The sequence below is a fragment of the Leopardus geoffroyi genome, chromosome E3 (genome assembly GCF_018350155.1).
Source record: "Leopardus geoffroyi isolate Oge1 chromosome E3, O.geoffroyi_Oge1_pat1.0, whole genome shotgun sequence".
Taxonomy (NCBI): domain Eukaryota; kingdom Metazoa; phylum Chordata; class Mammalia; order Carnivora; family Felidae; genus Leopardus; species Leopardus geoffroyi.
Genome location: NC_059340.1, coordinates 31,737,573 through 31,762,375, shown reverse-complemented (window position 1 = coordinate 31,762,375; position 24,803 = coordinate 31,737,573). Strand labels below are relative to the sequence as shown.

The window sequence follows — 24,803 nt, the reverse complement described above, 5'->3', positions numbered from 1 at the left end:
GGAGGAATTTGAGCCTGGAGAGGACACTGAGGGACAGAGACCGTTCCAACTCCTATAGCACATGTTTATTGAGGACCTTCTAAGTGTCCAGCCCCTTCTTCCTTCCTTCCTCCTCCTCTCGTGGCCTTCCCATCCCCGGGAGCCGTATGGCTGATGGTTCCAGGAGGTGGTCATAGAAGATGTGAGTTGAGGCAGAGACGCCTCTCAAATGGCATTTACTTCCCTGGATTGCGTTTTCCTTCTTTTCTGGTGGCGTCTCTGATGTCTCACTGGTGGGTACCACTAGCTCCTCATCACCCCCAGGCTTGGTCCTGGGGCACAAGGATGAGGAAGTGCTCAGGCACCTTATGGGAGCTTCTAGAATGTGCCTCCCTTTTTCTTCCATTACTGTTAGTAAGGACGCTTGAAATTGCTTTTGTAAACTTTGTATCTATCTCGAGGATCTAGCCATGAGGAGCAGTTGATTTGTGCTCACCAAGGGTCTTGAGGGTAGAAGATAATGGATGCGTCCAAGGAAGATGTGTTCTAAAAGTCTGCTTTACCTCCTTTAAGGACAGTTCCTTCAGTTTAGAGTCCTTTGTAGAGGTTTCCCGGTTCTTTTCCGCCAGGTGTGTCAAGAAGAGTGTAAAATTCTGTGGCATCTGACTTTGTTCCTGCATTTCTTCAGCCCCACCTTCTCCAGCTTTGTGGCCTGCAGACCACACCTGTCCCCCATCAGAGAGACGGAGCACAGGTTGTCACTCCCTGCCGTGTGTTCCGGGGCGCTCCTGTCCTAAGTCCTCATTTCTCTGTCAGTAAAATGCAGCCAGTGATGCAAACGGGTAGGGCTAATTTGAGGAGGCATCTTCGGGCCTTCTTTTCTCCCTTCTGGTTTTTGTTTTGTTTTGTTTCGTTTTGAGGTTTGACCTCGCCACAGCTTGCTTTCACGGAGGGGAGAAAAGCCAAGTCCTCTGCCCTTCCTTGGCACGGGGGCGGGAGGGTGCCTGAGCCAAGGCAGAGGGGCTTTAACTCTTGCGTGAACAGCAACGGGGCGTGGGAGGCCCGTTCATTCAGAAGCGGCTGCCTGCGTGCTCTCCGCATTCCCGTTGAACTTGGCAGCACTATTCTGGGTCCAGTCCTTTATCGGAGCCCGTTTTCTCCCACTTTGCTGTTCACAGTGATGATTTCTCGGTAGTTTAGAGTCTGTTTCTGTTACTTACCTCCAAAGTACCCCAGCTCATAAGAAGCTATATATATGCAGTTGACCCTTGAGCAGCCGCGTGGGTCCACTCACATTGGGATTGTATCCAGTAAATACGGTATAGTACTGTAAATGGAGTTTTCTCTTAACATTCTTTAAGAATACAAGATATACACCGTATGTGTTAATTGGGTATGTTATCGGTGAGGCTTCTGGTCGAGAGTCAGCCATTAGCAGTTAAGTTTTGGGGGAGTCGGAAGTTACATGCAGGTTTTTGACTGTGCGAAGGTCACGCCTGTAATGTCCACGTTGTTCAAGGTCACCTGTATGTGTGTATTAGCAGTAGATGACATTTCCGTTCATTTCCCCTTACAGTCTCTGCTAGCCAGGCCTCCTTTATACCTCCCTTCTCTGTACCCAAGTTTTTTTTTTTTTTAATTTTTTTAACATTTATTCATTTTTTTGAGAGACAGAGACAGAGTGTGAACGGGGGAGGGGCAGAGAGAGAGGGAGACACAGAATCGGAAGCAGGCTCCAGGCTCCGAGCTGTCAGCACAGAGCCCGACGTGGAGCTTGAGCCCACGGACCGTGAGATCGTGGCCTGAGCCAGCGTCAGGCACTTAACCAACTCAGTCACCCCCACTCCCCTCCGTACCCAACTTCTGAGGTATGGCCCTGCACCCCTGCTGTTAAAACGCCGGTTCACCTGCTTCAGAACTGCCAGCCCCTCCTCTCTGCAAACAGGTTTTTACTTCCTCCCGTGTGTCAGGACTCAGCTAGCTTTTGATTGATTTCTCAAATTATAGGATACTTACCATTTACTGTGTGAGTGTAGTTGGTCCCTGAATTTTTGCTCATGGGTGAAATAAATGGTATATTAGCAACATTTATTCTCATTATAATGGCAGGTTACTATTAATGGAAAAGTAAGCTGCAGCTGGCTAAAAAAAAAAACCACATTCATAACCACATGCTGGAGATAATGGAAAAGTTCCCTGAAGCGACCTGGACCTTGGGAAGGGTCAGACCGCCAGCACTTGATTCATAAATTGGCCCCAGTGGCATCAGGCCACCTTGATGGATCTGAGAGTCCTTTTTATACGAAAGAAGGATGATAAAGTTTGCAGTGGAGTACCGGATTCCATGTAAGGACTCAGGGTGAAGAACCCTGAGCTGAGATCTACATGAGACCTCTGCTCCTAGTGAAAAATAGGGTGTGAGTTTGTTTTTGTTATTTTAGTCACAAGGCGCTGAGTGATTAAGACCAGGCTCTCCCCTCGTGGTGGGGCGTGGAAATGTTTTTTCAGAAAGTAAGACCGTTGAAGCGTTGTCACCTACGAGCGAAACCTGGTAAGGAGTTCTCTTTTCTGGAGGGGTAGGTGTAATTCTCACTAAAATGTGAATGACAGACAAGACTAAACCTCTAAGGACTTCTCTAAATCTTTTTATTTTGGAGACGTGGCAACATGTACAAAACCCAGAATAGTCTCATGAGCCTGTGTGTCCCCATCTCCTGGCTTCAATAGTGACCCACCTCTTCACTACTCTCGCGTCTTCTTTGTCCCAGTCTCCTGCGCAGTCTTTCACGGTATTGTGAAGCAAACTCAAGATTTCATGTAACTTCATTCCCACTTATTCCAGAATGTATTTGGAAAAGGTAAGAGGTTTTAAAACGCACACACACACACAGTCCCGGCGAATCTCAGATGGGAATATCGGAGAGAGGAACTTCTGTGAACCGAGCACCTTTCAGAGGGCCCCTTGCTTCCGGATCCCCCTCCTCGGGGCAGAAGGAGCCTGGGAGAGGAAGCTTAGCCTCTAGTTCGTTGAGGACCGCCCAGCTCGGGTCTTGTCTTCCTGTGTGCTCCTTGCTTCTGTCAGACATTGATTCCAGCTGCTACTGACCATGGCTGTGTCTCCAGCACAGCCACACTGGCCCTGTGCTGGGAGCGCTGGGAACTGAGGAGTTCAGAGAGGAGTGACCGGGGCTTACAAAGTTTCCACCAGCGCCCTGGGCCTCCCGGCCTCCCGTGTGTTGATGAATGAGCTCATTCCCTGATGATGACCTCAGAAGAGACAGGCTGTCTCCCACAGGCGGCTCTGCCGGTAGTCCTTAAAAGGGTGTTTTTGCTGTGGATTCTTCACATGTATTTAAGAGTAGACAGGACAACACATGAGCTTCCGCGTAAGGTCCGTGAACCTCCACCCTTGTGAGCTCGCGTGGCCAATCTTGCTTCGTCTGTATCTCTTTCCACTTCCCCATCTTCTCCTTGTGTTGGAAGCAAATCCAAAGCATGGCCTTGATTTCATCCCAAAGTATTTTAATCTCTTATAAAACATAGAGTTTCCCCCTTTTTAAAAAAGAAAAACAGCCTACGCATATCACTATCCTACCTACAAGTCAGCAATAGTTCCTTAATGCCATCAAGTCTCTGGTGAATGTTCAGATTTCCAGTCCAGACACATTTGACTCATGTCCAAATGGGATCCATCCACATACTGTGATTGGTTCATAGACCCCTAAGGTCTCTCAAACTACAGGATTCCCACCTGTATCTTCCCTGGCCCCCTTGTTTTACTTGTAATTTATTGAAGAAACTGGAGAATTTCTCCCACCAGTGTTTTTGAGGGCTTATTATGTACTTTGATTTTTCAAATTATAGGATGCTTATCATTTATCGTATGAATGTAGTCATTCCCTGAATTTTGCTCATGGGTGAAATAAATGGCATATTAGCAGCATTTATTCTCATTATGATGGCAGGTTACTATTAATGGGAAGTAAGCTGAAGCATAAAGCTGGTAAGAACACTCTGTGATCTGCTTGGCTTCTGGTGACATTTATGTAAAGAAAAGCAGCCAATAATCTATGGTAATGATGGTGACAGCAGTTAGCATAAATTGAGGGCTTACTCTCTTTCTAGGCGTGTGCTGATGGTGGCACCTTGGATCGTTTACTGTTTGGTACATCCTCACAGATGAGGAAACCGAGGCTTGGAGCAGAGAGCCCCGTCCGAGGTCACAGGGCTTGCGTGCGAAGAGCCAGCACGCGACCCTGGCCGTCTGACTCCCACACCAGCGCTTTTGCTCTTAGGGCCTCCTGATGCCCAGCTAGGAGGAGCCGGGCCTTCCTGGCTGGCTCTAACTTGGCTTTTTCAGAGCCTGGGCCGTGAAGGCACTGACCAGTGAGCCGGCCATCAGCTTGTCAGACCCGGGAGTTATGGCAGGGATGAGGAGGGGTCATAGAGATAAATTCTCACTGACACGCTCCATACCCGCGAACAAACTTGAGAGCTTGCTCACACGGGGGGCGGCTCCTGGTGTCGGTGTGCCCAGCAGATGTCCGCAATCTGCTCCTGTGTGCACACGCTCCCCACGCGGTGCGACAAAGGAGGAGCTCCACTCTTCTCAGTGCCCCTTTTCACCGGGCAGGCTGTCTTTCTTCGCTCTGGCTCCCTGGTCTTTCGGGGGCACGTTGCCCTAGGCAGGGCGTCGCCAGCTGCAGGTGACATCTGTGTCCCTGTGCGGCACACGCACACCCCAGTCTTGGTAGCGTCTGGCCTTGCCCATCTTCTGATTTCTCTGAGACCTTCGGGCCGCTCGTTTCCCATGTCCTGGTGGAGTCACTGCCCTCTGGTGATGGTGACAGGCCCTGCGGTTGTCTCACTGTCTCCACTTGGCTGCCTTCCCGTTCTGTTGAAGTCTCATTTCTGGTTTTGTCTCTGATCTGGGAGTCTGGCGTCCTTGACAGTGAATGGATGAAACTTTCTTAGACACCAGGGAAAATGATCCACTCCTCCTTTTTGGGAAGTAGATAAAAAAAAAAAAGTTGTGATTGGGGTGGCTGGTTTTGAGCTTTTCAGACCCACGCTCTTTTGGGCCTGTTTTATATTTGCTTTCCTCCTTGAAGCGGGAAGTGGCTTCTTGGAGCTACTTCTGGGTCCTCAGAAGGAATCGTCTCTACAGAAGTGGGTACAGGAGGCATTGTCCTGTTGGGGTTGGGCTCAGTGTTGAGAATAGGCCAGGTGAAGGGACAGAAGTGTCCCACCCCAGGCCACCAGCCAGCCCACCAGTAGCATCTAGGAGGTATCCCTGGCAGAGTGGAGCTATAGCAGGTGGGGGTGGGGGCCAAAGGCTGAGACGTGGAGGAGGGAGGGGTTGACTTTAATGCTCGAGGATGGAGTGATGAAAAACGGCTCTAGGCCGGGTTGGTCCAGGCCGTTTCCTTGCGTAAAACTCAAAATGGCTCACCTTTGCGTTTAGACGGATTTAGACGAAACGTGTTTTTAACATGTTCACACCGTAAGACCCTGTGTGTTACAGCTCATGCCTTCTCTTTGAGACACAGGTCTCCCCTCCCTCCCAGCTTGTTTTAGTTCCCAGATGTGTGTGTTCTCCTCTCCAGACCTGCCCACAGGCTGCTCTTCACCCGAGTCCCTGTTCTTTCTCCGTGCTCCCTCCCCATTTGCCCCGGCTGCTGCCTTGCATCCTTCAGATCTTCTCCCAGGAGCTTTCCCCGTCACCCGGCTGCCCTGCCCAAGGCCAGGTTCGGTTCCCCGGGTGTCTCGTTGCAGCTCTGTCTGCCGTCCTTGTCGTGCGAGTGTCGTGTTGTGTGCTGGCCTGCCTGTGTCTTTGTTTCCCCTCCCCCTCATCCTCTTCCGTTGCCTTGTTCACAGTTCTAGTCCTGGCACCTGCCGTGACCCCTCCCACCTGGCCGGTGCTGGTGCTTATCTCACGGAGGAGGCTTTTGGTTGTAGGTGGCGGGGACTCTGCTGTGTGTTTATCAGGCCTGGCCTGTGTCATTGCTGTCCTCCAGGACGAAGACGATTGGGGCCTTCCCTGTCTCCCTTATGGTTTGGTCAGGACCCTGTGACGGCTGCTGGCCGTTGGGCTGTCAGTAGAAGTGGCGAGTGTCGTCCAAAGCTGAAGGCTGGAGTGGATTTTCTTCGCATTTCTCCTGTGGTGACCCTGGAAGCTGTGTGTTCTGTGTGGCGTGTGGCTACAGACAACACTAGTCAGGGTTCCTGAGTTGCTGCTTGGAGGGTGCGGTGCGGCACGGGCTCGCCGCTGGGCCCCCTACAGGCTGGGTGAGAGCAGGAGCAGACCGGATCTGCCAGGCGCTGCTTGTTACTGTGTCAGAGCACCACCTACCCTGACTGTCCCCAGGAAGAGTATTCCTTGATCCCAGGGAGACACCGGCTTTAGGTGTGGCTGAATTGTGAGATGCGAGCTGTGTTACCAGGCGCCTGTTGCCCTCTGTCTGGCCCCCGCCTCTACCATTTCTGAGTTGACATCATCTTGTGTGGATGTCCCCCTCTCCTCGGCCTGGTCATACATGGCTGTGATAACCCCTGGACAAACGTTCTTGTTTGAGGTTCCCATGCAGAGGAAAAAGCAAGAGTTTCCGTTCCCAGCAAGAGGCTTCAGCTGACTCGGATAGAGCCGGCTTAGATCCCACACTCCCTTTCCGGCCGGCTGCAGGATCTCGCTCACGTGCTAGGCTAAGGGAGGGCCCTGTTCACACACGCAGGCGGAAGGCTGGGGAGAGGGCGCCCCACATGAAAACTGAGACCATTGCTAGACGGGAAATGGGTGCCAGAGAGGTGGATGCCAGCGTCCACGTCGGTGCTCAGTGAACGTTTGAATGAGTATGTGAAAGAACAAACAACGTCTTGAGTTGCCAGCCGAGTCAGTACATGGATGAATGACCCTCGTCCTTGCCTTAGGGGCTCACAGCCTCCTGGCGGAGGCAAACAGTGATTTCCAGCAGCAAGGGGTCAGAGAACCAAAACGAGTACCACAGAGAAGAGAGGGTTAGCTGCGAGGTCTGGTGGTGGAGGAGACATGGTTTGGCCTGGCCCGGGGAAGATAACGCCAGCACTCTTCCATTTCTAAGCTGGGGCCTTGCAGGCGGAGCAGGCATTCACCAGAGAGACAAAGGAAGGACGGTCCCGGCTGCGGGAGCAGTGTGTACAGGGGTCTGACCAGGTTGTCAGGAGGACACTGGCTGGCGGATGACGGAGGCAGAAGCCGAGCGTCCTTTATCAGTGCTGTATCCATTGGACACGCCTGCTAGCGTCCTTTTCGCTGGCTCCGATTAAGATTTGTTTTTCCAAAAGTGGTACGATTGGAAAATGTTCTCTTCCCTCGGCCTTCTCCTCTCCTCCTGCCCCTCACACGGGCATCTGTGGGCTGTCACACGTCCCTCCTGCTCGCCGCTCTCGGCCCGTGACAGCAAGCCCCTCGCAGAGCCCGGCCGGCCGTCTCCCAACCGTGCAGGAAGATGTCGTTTTCCGGGTTCGGGCGGTGGTGCCGAGAGACTTTGGTTTCTTAACATCGCTCTGCAGTTGGGTCCTGGGGGACGACGCCTGAAGACGATCAGCTGGAGGGGGTTGCGGCCCTCTGGCTCGGGTGTGATTGGTCAACATTTTGTGCTAAGCGTTGTCTGAGGGGGCCCTGTCATTTTAGACGCGGGGCCCGGCTTCTAACAGCTTGATGTCATTGTTTGCTTTATCTAAAAGGAAGTAAAACCCTCTCTCCCCTGCCCATTCTCCACCACGGAGAGGCTGGTGCAGCACCGTGGCTCTGGGGATAGGTCTGCAGCAGCCCGAGGTTCGACTGTCTTAGCTTTTGTGTAAGAATTGCTGCGGACGTCCGTGCGAACCGCTTTCTCACGTGGAATAGGTAGAAACCTTCCCCCAAAGTGCCTCACGCACCTGGAAATGGAGCCGTAAATGAACGAATGGTTAGGTGCAAATGAATACAGTTGATGGCACTTAATAGGCCCCAACTGTGTGTCAACAACTGCACTGGGACGTCCCACACACCCTCTCATTTAATCAGCGTAGCCGGTCAGGAGACCGAAGCTCAGAGAGGTTGAGCAGACCGTCCCCAGTCACGCCGCTGGGACGTGGCAGTGCTGACATCGGAACTCCGTTCCCATGCCGGTGGGGGGGGGGAGGGGGGGAGGCTGTGATCCTGCCACCTCGTCCTTCAGACGGTGCCTTTGTGTACGGAGGTGCCCCTGGGATTGGACGGCCGTCTTTGGAGGTTAAGCTTACCATTCGTTTCCTGACACATTTTAGGACTGTCCTCTAGTGGAATACCTTTCTAAAACTGGAAATAGCCCCAAGACGGGAACGGGAGCGGCTTTGAGGTTTCTTGCCTCCTCCTTGCTCATTACAGTGCAAATTAATCAAATGAATTATGTAGCTCAGTTAATAACTCGCTTTGATCCAATAGCTCTGTAGAAAGAATGAGTGGAACATTTTTATTTAATCCACTTTGAGAGCATAGTTGAGTGGATAAAAAAAAAAAAACAAAAGCACAGAGAATCCGTTTTATCCATGAGTTTTCAGCCTTCCTGTTGTTTTGGGCAGGTGTCTTTCTTCATAATTGTTAAGGTCCTTGTCAGGCTGGCTAGCTTACATGTGTTCAGCGTTTATACTGTGTTGGGCATTTTTCTGAGCCCTTTGTGTCATTTGATGCTTAAAATCACTCCCTGTGGTGGTGTTACTGGGCCCCGCATTTTACGGGGGAGGAAACTGAGGCGTGGTGACACTATTCCCATTTCAGGTCCCACGGGTACTTGGTGGCAGAGTTGGGAGTTACCTTCCAATCCCTGCTGGAAAGAATGATTCTTGAATCTGAACTACAAGTGATGACGGAGGTGGTCTGTCCCCAGGTTGGCCAGAGTGTGAGGGTTCCAACACGGCCTGAGGCGTGTGCCCTGGCCGTGTTACCTAGCCTCTGGCTGCCGTGGCTGCCCCTGTTGATGGCCTGGGAAGAATTGTTTTTTGTTTTTTTTTTAACGTTAATTCATTTTTGAGAGACAGAGCATGAGTGGGGAGGGGGCAGAGAGAGAAGGAGACACAGAATCCGAAGCAGACTCCAGGCTCCATGTCGTTGGCACAGAGCCCGATGCAGGGCTTGAACTCACGAGCTGCGAGATCATGACCTGAGCCGAAGTCGGACGCTCAACCGACTGAGCCACCCGGATGCCCCTGGGAAAAACCATTTCTGAGGCGTAGTGTTGAATGGGCATAGGCATCTCTTCACGCTCTTCCTCTTCTCCATAGGTGAGAGAAGGACTCTCTCGTCTCATTACCTGCTGGGGACAGACTGTGTCCCTCCTGCACGAGCAGCCTGAGCCCCAGCCGTCACGGAGCAGCTGTGGGTGTAGTCGTGCCCCGGGCCTGTCTCTGCTGATGGGCTGTGGCCCCAGCGTGCTTACTCAGGGACAGGGGGCCATCCCTGGTTTCTGTGGATGCACTGCTCCACCTGAGACCGGGAAAGACCCCGGTTCTCCCTTCTCTGCAGTCTGCGCGGGAATCTGGAAGGCTCTGGGCTCCCACCACAGCTACTACGCTGCTCCCTGAGAGCTGGTCCTGACTCCCTGCCCCGTCCTCTTCTAGGGGATGAGGACACACTTCCCCTCTGGGGAAATGCAGACCTTTTCATGGGCGGTGTCCCCAGGCCGGCCCCTGCCTCTCTTCTGGCTTGCCATCACATGGCCGAGGACTGCGCGTCCCTCCTGGAACCGCTCTGGGTCTCTCTGGGTCTCTGGATCCAGGCCCAGACAGGCGGGCCCCCAGGGAGGAGCTGGCTGTCCGTTCCCACCAGCTCATCGTCCACGTCTCCGGGCCTTGACTAGACGGGGATGAAGAGCACTGCGGGGGAGGGGGGTGTCGGGGTCACTGTTCCCCCTAGGGCACCCACACCCGCCACGGGGCGCTGAGGTCCACCCCTGCTCGTCCCCCTGCGCCAGCCGCTAGTTGAGCTTTCCACGAGCCTGCTGTGTTAGAGCGCTTGCCGCTCGTGCTCTGGGCCACGTGCCTGAGCCCCTCTTCCTGCCAAACCAAGGGCGCTCGCTTGCGCAGTTGCCCGGCCCTTTGTCGGTTCTGCCGTTCACCAGACAGCTCTCTCGCACAGCTTCAGGCTGATCCCCCCCCTCCCCGGCACCCTGCTTTCTCCGCGGCTTCCGCTGACGAAGGTGAAGGTCACCCCTGCAGCGGGCGAAGGAGGAGCTGAGCGAGCCCGGCTCCGTCTTCCTCGGCGTGAGCCACCCGTTCTGGTTCCGGTGCCGCAGACTGCGCTTCGCGGGCGCCGGCCGTCCACCACTTCGACGTGGTGACAGGAGCTTCCCGAAAGTTCCTTCTCCCCTCCACGGAACCTTCGGACTGCCCCGGTTCACTTATGTCCCTGGGCCACGCAGGCAGCTCCGTGGCCTGCTGGGGCAAACAGGGTTACTGGAGCAGAAGAGGTTGAGAGTGGGCTTTGCTGAATTTTTCTTCTCCTCCACATTGTCCAGGTGGCTTAAGAAAATTGATTTTTTTTTTTTACATTTTAAAGATAAAAGAGGGAGACCAGCCTTACAGAAACCTTTTCTCCCACAAACTGCAACTTCTGTGTATCAGCTCTTTAACTTCCATGTGCCTGAGAGTCACGCTTCTTGAAAACGAGTCTTTAAAACCTCCTTCCCCTCCTCGAAATGAAACGTGTTTGGTGGGAACGATCCAATTCCCGCTCTGCAACACGTAGAAATTCTTTTCCCTTGGGGAAGAGAACTGAATTTAAATGCTAAAACATTACCCTATTGTTTTCTTGAAAGATCTTTTCTGCTTTCGGTGGAAGAAGCTTTTAAAATTAATGGAAAATTCCTCTATCCCTTTGCCGTAGCTCAGGAGGAGAGCAAGGTACTGGCTTCTCTGTCAGTAACGTAACTGCTGCCTTCCTGGTGTTTGAGGTTTGAATTGCTGCGGCGGCATGTATTTTAAAGCAAGGTGGTGGTCAATTTGGATGAAAAGTGATAAAATCGAGTGGATTAAATTGGCTGTCAGCTGTTAAAATGCCATTTTGTGTCTGAAACTTTCTGCCAATAGCTTCTACGTATGTAGGCAAAGAAATGTAAATTTCCCCCCATTTTTTTTGACACCTCGGAATTGTAACTTTGTGCACGAGTGTGTGCCCGTGTAGCACTTGACAGCTGCTAGATGGTGGGCCTGCAGACTTCTATAAAGTGCCAAATAATAAATATCTGGGGCATGCAGTCCACACAGTCTGCGTTGCAGGTTCTCAGCCCTGCCACTGGAGGCCCCACGACAGCCCTAGACAGGAAGTCAACATGGGTGTGGCTGTACCGGTGAAACTCTTTACCAAATCAGGTGGCCGTGGGCCGGTCCCTGATCTAGGTGGTTCTCCAGCTGCCTGATGCTGGCGATGGCGATGATGGGGGGCATCGTGTGTTAGAATTGGCTGCCGTTTTGAGTGCCTGTCATGGGCCAGGCAGTAGGCATGTTTCACGCTCCTGCATGCTTGAAGGAAGGGTGAGAGTGACTATTGCTACTTTACAGAAGAATAAAGTGGGGTTCGGCTACGTTGTCATAAAACTTTATGAAAACTATGAAAACGTGAAAAATCTACAGTTCAAAGGACACCTACTCTTGTGTGTGTTTTGCACTGATAGAATTTTCTGTTATCGATTGTATCGTCTGCCAGCTTTCTGGGAGCTCTGTGTTAGGTGCGGTACCTTTTGCAAAGCACAGTGGACTATCTTGGAGACAACATTTTAGGGTGAATATGTTTTGAAAGAAATCTCATCATAAAAAAAAAAAGAATTTTTAGTTGGAGAGGATCCATTTTGGGCTCTTGAGGAGAAGAGCCATTGAAAATGAAAGGTAACTTGATTAGTCACATTCTCATGACACTAGGAGGAAAGTAACCTATCACTGAAAAAAATACAGAGAAGTAAAACTTAGGAAAGAAAACACACTTGCTGTTCATCCCGGAGATCATCACGTTGGGGTTTGTTACGACAACATTTTATTTCTATGCATAGATACGGTTATCTATGTCTTGTATAGATATATAAATAGAGGTATTATCTGTCACATAATACACTTATTTTTGACGGCAATGTATTGAATTTTTAAACTTGGAATCCTACTCTCTGCAGAGGTGTGTAACTTATCATTGAAATCAGATTCCCACTCTGGAGGCGTTGTCAGTAGCTAGTGGTTTAATAACACCACTTCTGGGTGCATAATGTGACCTTCCAACAGGCTGTCAGATTGCCCTCTGACTCGGTAGGCTTTGAAAGGGTAGGGACCTGTCCTTGGTCAGCAGCACGTAGGTCTTCCCTCTGGGTGTGTGGGGATGAGTATAAGGTGAAACTTTCTGCTGTCCAAAAGTCTTCATTTAAGAAATGGTATTCATGAACTCCTGCCCAAAGGTCCTCTGGTCTGTCCATGTGAGACCCTTTTGTCCTTGAATTAAGCTAGATCACGGGCAGGAGCAAATGTGGTCTGAGTTGCTTTACTGCTTAGAGAATTACTTCACAATTCACCATGAAGCCGTCGGCCTCTTCTTTCTGAGTTGGAATTAGTTTGGCCATGACTGAACTCTAGAATTTAGCCCTACCTTGAAGCGTTGTCCACGTGTACCAGGAAAGACATGTACAGTCAGATCCATTGTGTTGCTTATTAGGTGACACATTCAGTACAACTCACCTCTATCAGCAACAGATTTGAGTTAAAAGAAGTGGAATGTCATGTAGAAATCAGTGCAGCAGTGAAAATGGATGTTGCTGAGCTGGGTGCATCATGAGAGTAGGTCTCATGAAGAACGTGTGGCCTGAAGAAAGCCAGTTGTAGTAGAAACCTGTTTCTATTAAAGATCAGAATAGTGTAGAATGGAACAGGAGACAGGGTAGGAGTCCACACATGTGGTGAACCATACATCCCCAAGGGCGTGACACATTTAAAAACCAGGCTAGTGATTGGGGCGCCTGGTTGGCTCAGTCGGGTAAGCGTCCGACATCAGCTCAGGTCATGATCTCACGGGTCGTGCGTTCGAGCCCCGCGTCGGGCTCTGTGCTGACAGCTCAGAGCCTGGAGCCTGCTTCCTATTGTGTGTCTTTGTCTCTCTCTCTGCCCCTCCCCTGCTTGCACACGCTCTCTCTCTCTCTCAAAAATAAACATTACAAAATTTTTAAAAAGTAAAAAAAAAATTAGGGTAGTGATAATAGATGGGGAGAGGGTTTCAAGAGTACAAGAAGGTTCTATATCTTAAGCGATACAGGAAGTGAGTAGGTATACAGATGTTTGCTTTATTACGGTTACTTATTTCCTAGTCGTATGTGTTCTTGTTGCTTGAAATCTTTCGTAGTTTAAAAATTGGATTTGTCGGGAGCATGGGGCCCATGTTCCCACACAGTAGCCGTTGGCTGGAGCTGAGGTACAGATTCCTGCGTTAGGTGCTACGCAGACTTCCCAGCTTGTCAGAGCCCCTAACTGTCTCCTGTCCTCTGCTGTGCCCCTGGCTCAGTGTACCTCCCGCATTTTCATTGGCACTTGAATTTTGATCTCTGGCCTTGGGGTGATAGAGGAGTACGGCTTACTGAAAATCATCGTGGTTTTTCCTGCAGCATGGAGGTAAGGATGTCGTGGTTCAGTCAGATTGTGTGTGATTTCTGTGTGAGAGAAACTTGAGTTTGGTAGATGGACCAGGAATGATTTTTTTGGCTAAGTAGCCCGTTCTTATGTGTGGTATGTATGTTGTCACTGGTGTTTCCTTCTTTACCTTGGCTTCTAGGAAGCTCAGAGGCAAATGTGGGCTCGTCTCTAGCTAAAATGGAGGTGTTGAGGCATGTGTCTTTGATTCCGACCTTACTATTGGCTCCGTCTATTTTCCTGCCTCTCCTTCCTCCTCTGTTTCCTCACTTAATTTAAAAATACTATTCCATAATATACTCGTTTATAAGTGGCCATTATTCTTTTCGGGGAAAAAGAGGATATAAATTAGAAACCTCTCACTTAGAATGATGGCAGAATATGGGTTTGCGAGAACATTCTGGAAATCTGACCTTTATCCAGAATGTTTTATTTACAAAGCTGCCTTGATGATCTATTTCAGCCATGTGGGTTACTAATTTCCCAAGAATGAGAATATAATTAAAACACACTTACCGCTAAAATGCAACTGAACATAATTTGATCTTTGATAATTTGGAAGGCAGTTAAGGAACTTGCCTTGCCTCAAGGCCATAATTACAAACATCAGTTAGGATAGTGTGACACTATAAAAAAAGGCTGGTTATTTCAGCTTTCTGATGATTTCCAGTCTGTAGGAACCAGAGCTGAGAGTCTGTGTGCAGTGTATACATAGGTCTTGTGAGCGCCTGGAAGTCGTTCTACATGATTTCGGGCAGAAGCGTATCAGGAAAGGGGTTGTGCATAGAAAGGGTTCCGTTCTCCAAACACGTACTAGGCAGTGCCTACCTGAGTGCTGGGAAAAGCCTCGCCTTTTGGTTCACAGCAGCACATGAGAAGGTAAATAGATAGGTTTTGAAGAAGGGGCAAGAGCACAGACTGGTCTCTGGCCTGAGCACGAAGGGAGTAGCTGAAAGAAGTCGCTCGACCGGGAAGGAGCGCGGCCCCCTGGGAGGCGGAGTGTGGGTGGGTTGGGATGCGGGGGGGATTGAGGGAGGCCTGAAACAACCTGGTTTGTTTTAGAGGCTTGTCTCTTTTTTCGTCCTTATCCTGAGTGCTAGAGAAGGTGGCGGAAATGATGGAGGCGGCCGTGTGGGAGATGGGGTGCTGGCTGCAGCGTTTAGGGGGCTCAGATGTGCCCGGAACTGTGCTGTGCTCTCGGCACACGTGATCGCAATTCAGTCCCCATAGCAACCGCGTGGGGGTAGGTGTTGGGTATCCTCCCTTCCGCGGATGAGGAAGCTAAGTGCCTTCTCAGGAGACGGGAGCGAAAGGAGACGGATAGGGGCTCACTTGCCCATGTCCTTGGATGTTCGCTCACACAGGGGTCCACCCCGCACAGAGTCCCTCCCTCAACACCCCGTTGTTGCCCCAGCTTTATCGAGTTCTTACTGATGCATCAGTTGTGTGCGTGGAAGAGGGGTACAAGGGGATGATTTGATACGTGTGTGTCATGAAAAGCTCGCCACAAAAGGTTACTTAACACCTCCATCCTCTCCCATAATTACCGTTTGTGTGTCCACGGAGAGAACGTTGACGATCTGCTCCCCTAGCAACTTTCAAGTATGTGGCACGTATCATCAATGACAGTCACCGTCCTGTCCATCGATCGTCAGGATGCATCTTAACAGCTGGAAGTTGGTACACTTGGATCAGCATATCCCCGTTTCCCTGAGCCCCTGGCAACCTCGACTTCCTATTTCTGGGAGTTCAGCTGTTTGAGACACCACGGCCGAGTGAGACCGTGTGGCGTTTGTTTTCTGCTCTCGGAGTCATTTCACTTAGCATAATGCTCGCAAGGTATATCCGTGGTGTCACAAATGGCAGAACTTCCCTCTTTTCCTGACCACCCTATTCAAAACTGCTTCCTGCTCCCCACAGACAACTCTTCCTGTCCCCTAACCCTGCTTTGCTTTCTTCCATATCTGCTATTTTCTGGCTTGTTCTCCGTGTCACCTGCTCTGCTGACTGTGTGTCCCCACTGGCATGTGAACAGTACATGGTCCCTTTGTCCACTGTTGTGTGCCCAGTGCCTCGAAGAGTGCCCACATGGGGTGGGGCTGACACTTCATGGAGAGCTCTTGTTTCCCTCCCCCCATCGTGGGAAAGTTGGGCTCACTGTCCCAGAACCACTTCTTTAAGAGGAGTCGAACATCTGGGTTTTTCTGAAATCTTCATTTCAAAATGGTGGGAGCCGATTTTAATTGGAAACACTCAGGGACGCCAACAAAATGCAGTTGTTGCTGGATTCACCTTGCACCTGCTGCCTGCACCCCTCCGTCAGTCTGGGAGTGGCCTCGGCCGACTGGAAGCAGAGGTGTGTCCGACCCGTCCTGCCGGTAGCCCTGTGACGCCATGACTGGAGTGGGGACGGGGCGCTTGGTACAGGAACCCCGCCCCAGGTGCCCGGGCTCCCGACAGCACGGGGTGGAGGGTATCTTAGTTCCCAGTGACAGTGTGACTGTGACAAGTCACTTTGCTTTTCTGTGTGTGTCTTACCATCCCCAGAAAGAGGAGCAGTGCAGAGCCCAGCCATATCCGAGCCTGAGGCAGGAGGAGGAAACCATAATACTGGTCCCATATTTCCTTACAGTTTTGCTCTTTTGTTCGTTAGAGACCCTTAGGCCTTAATTTTGGTGTTTCAGAATATCGCACGAAAACATTATCATGATGGGGGAGTTTTTTGGCGTCCCCTTAAATTTTGCACCTGGCCCCTGGTCACCCCAGTCCCGCCCCGAAAAGCAAAAGAGGATTGCTTTTGACGTTGGAGCCCATTTGGGCTCAGAAACCTCTGACATGGTGCAATTCCAGTTTTACAATTAAGGCTCCCTGGGCTTTGAGAAGGAAGAGATTGTGTTTCCACGTAGAATTTTGTCAAATCACTTGTCCTTTTACGTGGCAAGGCAGAGTTCCAACCAGCTCGATAACCTATCCTGACACATAATAGGCCTTTAAATAACATTTTGTGATTTGTTGAAATCTTTGGCTGGAGAATTAGATTATTACAGAGCGTTTCCAATCTTTGTCCTGTTCTTGCGAAGACAGAGTGTGTGAATGTCTTTGAGTGCATATTTCGCCGCCTTTACAACCACGTTCCCTCCGGCTGAAATTGAAGGCAGCTTCCGTGTTTGATGATGATTGCTGGGAGTTAGCCCACTGCTAATGGCAGAGCTCCTGCTGCAGTGGCCTGGCCTTCGGGGATAATGGCAGAATGTTCGATTTCGCTTCCCCAGCACTTTGGAAATCGTTCAAAAAAGTTACTCTGGGTGTGACAGTAAAGGACGGACTTGTTGGGCGAGCTGTCCTGTTGAACTCACCGGGGGCGGGAGCCCCTGGTTGAAACAGAATGTTTGTCTTGGTTGGGGGTGGGTGGAATCGCTGCTCTTGAAGCTTCGTCTTGAGACCGCGCCTGGGGTTGTGGGCACATGGCCGTGGGCCACGTGTGCTATGGGGGGGAAGGCAGGGGGGAAGCAGAGTGGTGTCTTAGAGCATGACGTTCAGAGGGGTCCAGGCTGGATCCTGAGCCTGGTGTTTTCAAGGGTGGGTGTGCAGGTGACCAGGATCAGGTCCCTCTCCTTCCCTGCGCCTCGGTGTCCTCATCCTTAGTGGCCGAACAGGCTGTTCTGAGAAAGGATTGCAGAAGGGTGCTCTCTAAGCCCTAACAGACAGGTACGGGTTCAAATTCTGGATACGCTTCACTGCTAGGAATCTTACTTTTTCTCCTCCGTCAAATGGAGTAGTGATCCCAAGTGCGTGTTGTCATGAGTGTGACTGATGATTTGTATCGGGTGCCTGGCGGACAGGATGTGGGGTGGCCGGTGTGTTCTGTTGCTGGGGCTGAGGGAGCTGTTTGCTCTCATGGGCCCCATGGGTACGGTTCCTGTCCCCACGCGGGATGATGTCACAACCAGTGTGCAGCAGCATCAGGCGTGTGGAGTTGGCCCCACACCCACGTTGCTGGAATGTCGGATGGGGGGACGGATGCACGAGGTCCTTGTGTCGTGAGGGGCTCGTTTCTGTCCGCTGTTTCATCCCGTGAGTCTGGCCCGGAGTGGGGCAGCTCAGTGGGTGCACACTTGCCACGTGCACATCTAGGCCAAGAAGGGACAAGAAGCCATCAGTGGTGGAATCCGTGGAGGCAGCCTGGTCTCCTGCGTGGTTTCGAGTGTGTTCCAGCCTGGAGTGGCTCTGGGGAGGGTGGAGGCCCGTCCGCATGATGGTCTGTGCCCGGCCGCCTTTGGTCAAGGCTCCGGATTAGCACTCATGTGGCTGTGCCAGTCGTGACAGTGGTGAACTACGTCCCCCACCTGTTGGCGATGTGCTGTCATGAGCTTCCCATGTCGTCCTTTACTTCCCCAGTGACCTTGACCCTGCGGACTCTCGGCCCACCAGCCACCTGTGCTCTTGAGGTTTTTTTGTTTTTTTACCACCAGCAGCAGGGGTGACGCTTCACTGGCTGTGGTGGCACCTGACAGGCAAAAGCCCAGGACTCATCTATCATACCACCAGCTGGCCGGCCACCCAGCCTCTTTTCACAGTGGGACCTTGGGGACCTGCAGACCCTGTCCCATCGTGACTGTTCCCCACAGGGCCTGGGGTTGTCCCAGATTTGGAACAGGCTCCAGGCTGTGTACTATCCATGTGCTAGGTGAGTGCTGTGGCCTAGCGCTGCTCTGGGCCCTGTACACGTGATCTTCTTCAACCTCAAACACTCGCGAGTAAGGTACCATCATCGTGTCTGCCTTGCGTGTGTTGACTTCCTGTACGAATACCGCATGCTCGCGGCTCACCAGTCCCTGCTCTGGGTGTCTGGGATAAACTGAGCAAAACACGAGAGGACCCTTGACTTTGAAGGTGGAAGGCAGATTGTCGCAATGCATGTGTAATACTGCCTCTTGCGATTTACACATAAACGACGTTCTAGATGGGTACAAATGACAGGCCGTCCCGCCAGATTTTTAGCCCGAGGGTCTTGACAACACGTAAGGATTTGTTTACCTAATAAGCAAAAGCAGTAACAATGCCTGCAAGGCACGGCGATCATACGCGTGATTGTGTAAGCTGTCGATTATGGAATCCCGGAAACCTGTTGCAGGGAGAGGGGAGAGGGGCAAATCAGGGAGATGCAGGTCACAGTTGGCTGGGGTTCATGGGACCGACATGAATGCTTCTAGCAGACTATTCAAAAGGAAGCCTCGGTGTGATGGAGGCTTGTCCATCTTTAGGGCTTTAGCATTGGCAGACGCTGCTCTAAGAGAGGATGATCCGCCCAGTGTGCTGGGGAGAGATTTTGGTTTCTGAGGCCCTGCTGTGATTCCTGTGTAACCTGAGACGGAGGGGTGAAGACCAGTGCGTCCCCCAAGAGCTGAGGGTCCATTGGAGTTGTGTTCGGCTCACGGCCCTTGGTCTGAACCAAGGGCTGTGTGAGCCCCGAGCAGAGAGGTTCCCCCTGCCTCCAAGGGGCTCGAACGGGGGAGATGCACAGACACTCACTCAGGTCCGGCCAGCCACACCCCATTACATGCGTTTCTGGCTGATAAGATAACAGCAACCCGCAACCCGCGAGGGTACACAGCGCTACAGGCATCGCATGGTCTCTGCTCAAATGTCTGCCTCTCTGGAGGTCCTTCTTCCTCCATGCTTCTCCCCAGAATCACCTGCCTCCACCCATTGTGCTCTGCCCCCCTCCACACACTTATTTTTCTTCCCTGCACCTGCCGCATCGGTTTATTTGTGGCCCATCTGTCTTCATCAGCTCGCTTGTCTGCTTGGTGACAGCGAGGACTGCTTTGTGCACGGTGCTCTCTGGGAGTCTGCTCCAGTTCCCGGCACATCGTAGGTACTTGGTAGATGTGGATTGAACAAACCAAAGCTCCCAAGGACTCCTGGGGGTGGATTCCGTTGTCTTCAGGGACTGTGGGGCCTGGGGCTGAGTCACAACTTCAGTCTCTCCTGCCAGTTTTTACGGGGCTGGAGGTGTGTGGTTTGGAGAAACCAGAAGACTGGCCTTAGAAGGGACAGGGCAGTTGAGGGCCCCATAGAGGTCACGCAGTGCCTCTGATCTTCCTCAGTGTTGACCTGAAATTTATGTGCACCTCCTTCAAGTCCACGGCTTAAGTCACAACTCAGAACTACTTGATGTTTTGTCCTCCGACTTCTTGAGCCAAATATGCAGGGATCAGGGTTCAGTCAGAGAAGTGGGACCACTGAGAGATCTGTCTGTGTATGTATTAAGGAATTTGATACGGGAACTTGACCTCACGCTTGGCAGGAGTCGGTTAAGCAGACTCTGTAGGGCTGCTGTCTTCACCTCTGATGTCGGGGCGTGAAGTCCTAAGGGCAGGCCGTCAGGGAGGGGAGCGCGATGTAAGCTGGGGACACCGAGAGCATCCTGGGAGCCACACTGGAGCCAAAGGCCCAGGGCAGTTCTCATTTCATTACCTGTGGTGCTGTGGGTGTCCTGAAACAGCCAGCATGCTGCTTTGGGTGCCCTGAAATAGCCAGCATACTGGGCTGGGTTCCCTGAAACAGCCAGCATGGTTCTTTGGGTGTCCTGAAACAGCCAGCGTGGTGCCACGGGTGCCCTGAAATGGCCAGCGTACTGGGCTGGGTTCCCTGAAACAGCCAGCGTGATGCCACAGGTGCCCTGAAACGGCCAGCATGGTGCTGCGGGTGCCCTGAAACAGCCAGCGTACTGGGTTGGGTTCCCTGAAACAGCCAGCGTGGTGCCGCGGGTGCCCTGAAACAGCCAGCATACTGGGTTGGGTTCCCTGAAACAGCCAGCGTGGTTCTTCGGGTGTCCTGAAACAGCCAGCGTGGTGCTTCAGGTGTCCTGAAACAGCCAGCGTACTAGGTTGGGTTCCCTGAAACAGCCAGCGTGGTGCCACGGGTGCCCTGAAACAGCCAGTGTACTGGGTTGGGTTCCCTGAAACAGCCAGCGTGGTTCTTCGGGTTCCCTGAAACAGCCAGTGTGGTTCTTCGGGTGTCCTGAAATAGCCAGCGTGGTGCTTCAGGTGTTCCGAAACAGCTAGCATGGTGCCTTGGGTGTTCTGAAACAGCCAGCGTACTGAGGTGGGTTCCCTGAAACAGCCAGCATGGTGCCGCGGGTGCCCTGAAACGGCTGGCGTGGTGCCACGGGCGCCCTGAAACGGCCAGGCCCTCCCTCACAGAGGAAGTTTGCGCACTGGAGAAGTAGACCCAGAAAGTGGAGTCTTGCAGGAGCATTTGCACAAAATGCATTAACATAAAGCCCTGAGAGCCGGCCTCGCATCTTGACGGAGCATGCGGAGCCACTAGCCAGGCGGTGGGTTCAGATCCTGCCTCTACCCGTACCCGCTGCAGCGAGTGGTCTGGCCCCTCCTCGTTCGCAATGTGGTGATGAGAATGATACCTGCTTCATGGGACTTTGAGAGGATTAATTCGCTCAACAACTGGAAAGAGCTTATCGTGGCCTGAGATATACATTAAGTGCTCAAAGGTTAATGGTAATGACAGGATGAAACGTTTTCCTTTGCCGTCACTCGGATACAGGTTCCCTCTCCTGTCCAAGATCATAGTGGTGCTGTACTTGGAGACTCAGCTGAACGCTGATCCTGGTATTTGAGCCTGAAAACGAAAGATGCGCCACAGGGATAATACTGCACCTTCAAAGCCAAGGTTGGCCTTGCGCTCTGAGGTTTTTATCCACGAGAGAAGGCAATACACATCTGTACAAAGACTTGTGCACAAACGCTCTGGGCACCTTCCCTGGTGATCGACCCACACTGTGAGCACCCACATGGACGTTACTGGTGGGTAGGTCCCCCCTGGTTGTCTGCCTGGACAGAGGGGAATGAACCAGCACTATACTCAACAGCACGGATGGATCTCGGGTATGCTGAGTGAAGAACAGCCCGACCCCCCAACAGAGTATACTACGTATTTCCATTTATCGAAAACTCTAGCAAATGCAGACTAGCCTTAGAGACAGAGAGAAGACAGCGGCTGCTGGAGGTGAGGGCGTGACTAGGGGGGGCAAGGAGGGGATATCCGGAAGGCCCGGGGAAACTCTTGGAGGTGATGGGTATGTTCACTGCCTGGATTGTGGTGGTGATTTCGTGCATGTGAACATGTGTCAAAGCTCACCCGTGACACTAATTAAGTGCTTGTCGTATGTCAGTTGTACCTCAGTAAAGCTGCCTTAGGGGAAAAACGGTGAGGCTAGAACGACCTCGGCTGCCCTGGAAGGTGGAGGAACACTGGCTCCACTGCAGGAGCGACTTCCTCCAACCCCAGGGTTTGGGGAGAAATCAGTGAGCACGCGGCACATCCCCCAGGGGAAAGGCTGTCAGTCAGTAACCACTGTGCGAGGAGGAAGGAGATCATGAGGCGAGGTATCTCCGGGAGCCCCGTAACCTAGAGACAAATTGCAGTCAAAAGAACGTAAACAAGGCTTGCTTTCGAGAATCATAAGCGAGCGCTGGTCGTTAATAATCACCTCCTCGGGGCAAAGGTCTGTGGCTAGAGAACCAAGCTCTTCATCTGGAAGGCGGTTGGGGACTTGGAGGAGTCATTTTCCTAAATCCGCCTGGAAGAGGAAACTTTCCTCCCTCCTCTCGAGTGTTAGTCCTCCCAGAGACTGCCGGACACGTGTCATGGTGCCATCCGCCAGGTTCCGTTCTGAGGGGGACGGGAATTGAAGGCTCAGGGGGCATCTCCTGATCGCCTTCTGTGATCCACAGTCTACGCTGGGACAGTGCCCGTCATAGCTTGGCTGGCGTCCTGTCCTTTCCCTTTGCGAGCCGTCTCAGGTCTTAATTTGTGGCGGTTTGTGTGAGCGTTTGTTTTTTGGTCTGTTACCTCGTGACCACAAGCCCCACCTCCCTGAATCCCTGCCCTGGAGTAATGGTCCCGTTACTACTGGTTGAGAGAGGAGTCCAGACGTGATAGTAACGGATGCTCAGGAAGTTGGAGCCGCTTGAATTGAGTCCCACAGCAGTGAGTTCCTGTGACAGAGAGAGCGTTGATGATCTTGTTTTACGGTGGCCGAGGCTCAGAGGCCGTCAGTGGCAGACCCCAGACTCAAGCCAGCTCTTCGGTGTGCAGGGCGATACTGTTCTTTTACACATCACGGCTGTGTTCTAGAAATAGGCGGTGGGCAAAGGAAGCACAAACGGGTCCTGTCCGCGTTGCTTGCCGCTGACCACGAGGAAGGAAATGGTGGTTGGGAGCAGACCGCAGAGTCAGACAGCCTGGGCTGGAATCTTCGCTCCTCGAATTCGTAGCTGTGTAGACCATGGCCGAGCTGCTTAGTCTGCCTGAGTCTCTCTTTCCTCACCTGTAAAATGAGGATCATAACAGCGCCCCTCTCATCGTCATGGGTGTTAAACAAGTTAACGGAAATGAAGAGGCTCGAACATTGCCTGGTGCCCAGGAAGCACGGTTTAAGCATTTGTTTTTTGAAAAAGACACCTAAAATCAGGTCTTAGTATTGTTCCTGTGAGCCTTTGAAACCAAGGCTCTTTGACTCTAATTGAAAGTGCGGTTGAGTAGAAGGAAAAAAAAAAAAAAAAGACGAGAGAAATAGAAGCCAGTCGTGTCTGTGGCCCTTAATAGATGTTGGTGGATAAAAAGTGACACGCATGACGTTAACCTGTCTCGTACCAGAAGGCCCGAAACACCCAAGTCCCTTGTCTTGGGAACGGTCCTTGACTGGTATCTGAATTACAACGGAAGGGGCGTTAGCAAACCTCGTGCCCTGCCAGACCGCTCTGGGGCCGGCATTCGGCAGGTGATTCTGTTCGCCAATTCCCCGGGTATTATCTCCGTTCTGACTTCGTGGGCTTGCATTTGTCATCTCTAGTTTCCTGGTCCAGAATCTCGAGAGACTTGGTAACCGGCTTGGGAGGGACAAAACTGTGGCTGATGGTAAAGCAAAGTGCCCGGGTGCTGTGGCTTGGATTTTAGGTGGGATCTTCTGATCCCGCCGTGGGGAAAATGAGGACCGTTGTGACATGCCAAACGTAACGGGGCTGTGTTCTGGAGAGGAGTTTGCAGACTTCTGTGAAAGGCTGGGGAGTAAATTTTTCATGCTTCGTGTATCTGATGCTCCGTGTAGCAGCAGTTCCTCGTCCAGAGGCCGTATGTAAACAAACGAGTGTGGCTGTGTTCCGTGAGGGACTCAATTACATACACCACGCCCCCCCCCCCCCCCCCCCCGCTGCCCCGCGCCAACTCCTGTGTTGATCCCTAACCCCCAATGTGACCGTGAATGGAGATAGGGCCTCTAAGGACGTAATGAAGGTTACATGAGTGGGGCCCTATGTCACTAGGACTGGTGACCATAGAGGAAATTTGGGTACAAGTAGAGACATCAAGGCCGTGTGCTCACAGAACAAAGGCCCCGTGAGGACACAGCAAGAAGGTGACCATCTGGAGTCCGGAGAGAAACCACCCCTTCCAACACCTCCTTCTTGGGCTCCTGGCCGTCAGAACCGTGAGCCCTAAATTGGTGTGGTTGAAGCCACCCCTGTCTGTAGTGCTTGGTTATGGCAGCGGTGGGACACTTGCCACAGTGTCAGCAAAACCTTATTTACAAAAACAGATGGCGTGCTGGGTTTGACCCACCAGATGTACTTTGCTGACCGTGCTCTAGACGTTCGCCAGCAGTAAAGAAGTCAGTAAGAAGGTTTGGAGCACCCATCCAGAGCAAGGTGCTGGGGACGTAAGGGGGTGATAGATGATGCACAGGTTCTCTGCTGGAATGGAGTTGACGCTCTCGCGGGGAGACTGGCGGCCAACAAACGCACAGAAGCGAGGCTAGGCTGAGAGCAAGTAGAACCGACTACTCCGGAGAAAACAGGGGTGACGTGTGGTCAGGTGACTAGGCGGAGGCGGGGGTGGAGGGAGCATGGTCAGGGGTCTCTGAGGAGGTGATGCTTGAAGCGCAGAGGTCCCGGAGTAGAGTGCCCCAGGCAGCGAGGCGGCAAAGGTCAAAGGCCAGAAGCAGGACCGAACTTGGTACGTTGAAGGGACTGGCAGTGGCCTCGCAAATGGAAGGATTTGGGGGAACTTCCCTAGGGAGGGGGCTGACCTGCATCCAGACTAGCGTCAACTGCAAAAGGCCCTTTTGACCGAATCCGGGCGGTACCCTCCAC

The 24,803-nt window shown here is 52.1% G+C and overlaps 1 protein-coding gene across 5 annotated transcripts in view; it reads left to right on the top strand.

Annotated features, from left to right (window-relative positions):
- Positions 1 to 24,803, top strand: part of SNX29 (sorting nexin 29) — a 493,450-nt gene that overhangs the window by 260,959 nt on the left and 207,688 nt on the right. The window contains exon 15 of one of the 5 annotated variants that reach the window (XR_006708072.1): positions 14,735 to 14,746. The exons of the other annotated variants lie outside the window; for them this stretch is intronic. The gene's annotated coding sequence lies outside the window, so the exon portion shown is untranslated. Of the gene's footprint in view, positions 1 to 14,734; positions 14,747 to 24,803 lie in introns of those variants that run through there. 5 annotated transcript variants of the gene reach the window in all.